At 37.9% G+C, this 4,710-nt stretch overlaps 1 non-coding gene across 1 annotated transcript; it reads left to right on the top strand.

Moving 5' to 3' along the window:
- Positions 1-3,495: 3,495 nt before the first annotated feature.
- LOC114641206 (U4 spliceosomal RNA) lies at positions 3,496-3,637 on the top strand. Its single transcript, XR_003714286.1, has one exon. It is a non-coding gene; the product is annotated as a U4 spliceosomal RNA (small nuclear RNA).
- Positions 3,638-4,710: the final 1,073 nt, after the last annotated feature.

Raw genomic sequence — 4,710 nt, 5'->3', positions numbered from 1 at the left:
AAAAGAAAACTTACAGTAAAATGGAAATAATACTTATTTTGTATACTTCCACTTTATTTATATTTGAAAAGTTTTCTCTTATTTTTTCTAATTTCAAAGTTTTTGATCAGATCCTCAAAACTAATCTTACCTTCTATACTTAGTGGAGATAAGGCATCCAGCCTGCCTCTGTTATTAGTATTTTATTATTACAACATATTTTTTATTATTTTTAATTTAACGTGGGAACCTCTTTTTAAGGAACTTGGTTCAGCTGCACCTTTTGCAGTCCATGGTAAATCCAGCAATGGAAAATTTCTGCGGCCCCCCCCCCCCTTCCCTTGATGCCTAAGCACATGCTTATTTTGTTTAATGGTTAATCCAGCTGTTGTTTCAAACAGAAAAAAAATCCAGTAAAATTTTAATTTATGGTTTGTGTTACTTCTTTCCTAGCCATATGTTCCATTGCATGTTAAGCTGTAATTATAGAAAGTTGCACTTACCTTCTGCAGTGTGTTGGCACCCTGCCCGGGATTGGTTCCTGCCTTGTGCCCTGTGTTGGCTGGGATTGGCTCCAGCAGACCCCCGTGACCCTGTGTTCGGATTCAGCGGGTTGGAAAATGGATGGATGGATGGATGCACTTACCTTAGAGTTTTAAATTAACATCATTTCTTTTTGAGAGTTAGGACATTTGTGACTGCCAACTGTAAAATGACATCTAATTTGAATATGAAGAAACATCCCCACTTATTCAGACTTCTCCGAGTTCAGTTAAATTCTTACTTGCATGTACTAATCAACCTGCAATATATTGCCACTCTCCAGTGCCATAATTGGTTGAAACATCTGTTTTCCTTGCCTGAAAAACGACATGGATTCTGCTGCAGACCTCTGCAGTTCCGCAGTTCAGTAGTTCCACTATTCAGCTAATTGGATTGCAGGTTTTTGTTACTTAAATTGGTTTACTTGACTTGAGTAAGATAACCCTCCCCAAAACCTAACCTTAATCATAGTGTAACTAGTTGTTATTACTGACATATAATATGAAGTGACAGCCTCCTGAATAGAGTAGAGCTCTGGAGGTCCACAGCCAGAGTCTATTGGCAAAAATTATTCATATAAATAATGACCTTTGTGGATTTTGTTTGTGCATTATTCACATGTTAAAACTACAAAACTGAAGGGCAGTATGCTAAAACTGAAAATTAAAATCAAAATGGTTACGAGTGACATAGCACATTTTTTAGATCAGTACTCAGAATAAACTAGAGCTCACCATTGTGTTGCCTGTAGTTTAATTTTAATCTGGATTGCTTTTTTATTTGGTTGCAAGGTAGTGGCATGATAGCCCCAGGGTTCAGCTGAAATTCCAGGCCAGTTCTTTTCACAACCTTGGTGGATCTGGTAGTTGTTAATCAGTTTTCATTTCATTTTTAATCCACTGGCCATACCGACTGTTGCTCTGCATCACTTTCTGTGCATCAGCTTTATCTTTCCCATTACTTGGTTCACTTCTCAGGTGTCTATTTCTCATTACCATTGCTTTGTCAACCGTTTTTGTATTTTACTGACATTTCCCAGCATGCCACCAAAGTGCTTTTTATCTGATTTTATGATGGATTTGAATTGGCTCACATAAGATCTCACCTGACAGGTTTTTTCTCTTTTTGTAGCCTTTTTTATATTCTTTTTTAAAATAATCTCATACCCACAGACTAATTAAATGTTACTGTTTTAGGAATCCTTTTCTTCTTATTTTTTGTGGAAAAGTTTAGGATTAAAAAACAATACAAAGACAATGATAAAATGGCTAAATCATTCTTAATCATTTCCTATATTTATACTTTTTTGAGTTCAGTTCTTCTTGTTTTGGGATGTTTCTTTGTGTGGAAGGCATGTTCTGCTAGCATAAGTTATTTTTATTTCTCAGCAGAGATGTGTTTTCCATAAGTTTTCTTTCACACATCTAATTGTCTACCATATTTCTTTTGCATATTGTACATTTTACAAAATAAATATTATTGGGAAAATTGGACAGAATTAACTGAATTCACAAGATAAAATAATGAGGATAGATTGCTTATCAAGACAAATGATAACAAATTATGAAATAAACCCAAGATAAACCCAATGAAATAGATAGGTTAAGTCTATATAATACCCTTCAGACCAAATTTAAAATGACTATAGGAAATGTCAATAAAGATGTAAAATGTCTTAGAGAAAAATGTTATGAAAACAGCATGTCATGCTTTAAGAGGTTTTATTTTTAAAAAATGGTACCTTTAAAATACAGCCTGGATATTACAAATTTTGCAAATGGCTACTTACCACATGTAGTTTGTAGTGGTAGCTGAGCAAAATATTTGATCTTTTGTTTTTATACAGAACAGAGTTAAAAAAAAAAAAACCTATGGCATAATGCAAGCCAATGATGACTAATGCTGTACAATGGTGGAAAAATGAAAAATCAAATCTCACATTGCTCATGGGGCAACACGGTGGCGCAGTATTAGCGCTGCTGCCTCGCAGTAAGGAGACCTGGGTTCACTTCCCCAGGTCCTCCCTGCATGGAGTTTGCATGTTTCCCTGTGTCTACGTGGGTTTCCTCCTGGTGCTCCGGTTTCCTTCCAGAGTCCAAAGACATGCTGGTTAGGTGCATTAGCGATCCTAAATTGCCCCAATGTGTGCTTGGTGTGTGTGTGTCCTGTGGTGGGTTGGCACCCTGCCCGGGATTGGTTCCTGCCTTGTGCCCAGTGTTGGCTGGGATTGGCTCCAGCAGACCCCCGTGACCCTGTGTTCGAATTCAGCGGGTTGGAAAATGGATGGATGGTGTGCCAGTTCCCCCACAGGCCACGCTCACTCATACTGGGCAAATTTACAGGCATCAACACGATAGATATTATTTACAAGTGCTAATACTGTTGATAATCAATTGTATTACAAATAAACGCTTCAGATACAACTGTACTTTTCTTAAAATTGTGCAGCCGTAAGCTATCTCCGGGAAATCATTCGATTAGTCACATGCTAAGTTGCTCGGTTAATTCTGGAATTAATTAATGCATCTCTGGTACTTATTCCGTTTTTCACTCGCAATATTCAGTGTTAAACTGTCTCCGCTTCTTTTTAATTGTCTTGTTCGGTGCCTATCTGGGCACTGATGCACAAGTAACAAATCAGTGTTTTTATTGAGCGAAGTGAAAGTCCCATTTCCTGCAACTACCTCTCGCTTCAGCACAGAGAACACGAAGAAGTGTGTCGTGGGCGGGCCAGTCGGATTCAAATGAATCATTCCCAGAATGCTCCAGTGCCTACTTAATTTATTATATATTTCTTTCAACAAAAGCTGTGCGGCAACTAGTTACAATTTTAATTGACAATAAACAGCATGATTTTAAGTGTTAAAGTTCTCACTACCATCTGGCATATTATGTCAATACTGTATAAATAAATACCACAACTATAAAGCGTGCTTCTCTGCACTAGGGTTGTGCCGTTTTCAGATTATCGTTAGCTTTGCGCAGAGGCAATATCGTAGCCAATGAGGTTTATCCGAGGCGCGATTTTTGCTAGTTGAAAACTTTACCCAATACCCCGCCACAGACGACTTGAAATATAGTCGGCTATGGCAATTTTTGCAAGTCTCTCAGGAGACTTAATAACCATGGTATAAAAATAGAGAGAATAACAATACAACTGCTGATTCTTGCGGTTAACACTGGAATTGCAGTCTGTTTCTTTTTCTGTCTTTTAATGTTGCTTTCTTATTGTTCATTTTAGTCTTCTATCTAATTAACTGTACATGTACAATACTCCTAATCCACTAAGACCAAGCATCTTTGATAAAAGGAAATATGTATAAGAATTAAATCCACAAAGAAAAAATAACCGAATTAAACATTAGAAGGGATTAGTGATGGGAACTCTGGCTCTTTTCAAAGCTTCGGCTCTTTTGGATCGGCTCACTTTAAAGAGCCGGCTCTTACGGCTCCCGAATGGCTCTTCGTTTAGTATCACTTGGATGCTTATATTTTAGCCTAATTAAGCAATTATGAATGGTTTGTGTATAAGCAATTTCTTATTCATTGTTTTCAGACATTACGTATTTTTATGCATTTGTTCATTACAAAAATACACAGTTACTATTGTTTAACATTTTAATAAAAGCTTTAAATGAACAACAACACAAAGCCACAGCAAACAAATTAAATAAAGGCCAAACTCAACAACAACACAACACTATGACTCTTTGAATAAAAGTTTTTAGGCCAGGTTGGCATTCAGAGATGCCAGATGCCTCAGCTTAGATGGGTTGATGCGATTTCTCCTCTCCGTGATTATTTGTCCTGTTTTTGAGAAGACTCTTTCTGAGGGGACCGATGTAGCGACAAAGCAAAGTCTTCCTACCATTACCTTAACCATTCGTGGGTAGACTGCAGCCTTGGCCTCCCACCAGCTCAGTGGGTCTTCAGCTCTTTGGTTTGAACTGAAGACCGTGTTATACCTGCAGTTTTCGGTAAGACAGTGGATGCTGCAGCAGAAGTACTTGGCTCTTTTCCAGGGTCAGTGGATGGCAGGAGAGAGGGCACGCTCTCCTCCAGTTGCACGGATGGGTGGGTGGTTCTTATATGTCTGTGCAGGTTTGTTGTTGACCCTGCTCTAACTGATATTTTCATATTACAAATTCTGCACTTAGCTTTGCAGTCTCCAATATCACTGAAATGCAG

This window comes from Erpetoichthys calabaricus, chromosome 1 (genome assembly GCF_900747795.2).
Source record: "Erpetoichthys calabaricus chromosome 1, fErpCal1.3, whole genome shotgun sequence".
Lineage (NCBI taxonomy): Eukaryota > Metazoa > Chordata > Cladistia > Polypteriformes > Polypteridae > Erpetoichthys > Erpetoichthys calabaricus.
This window is presented reverse-complemented; position numbering and strand designations above follow the sequence as displayed.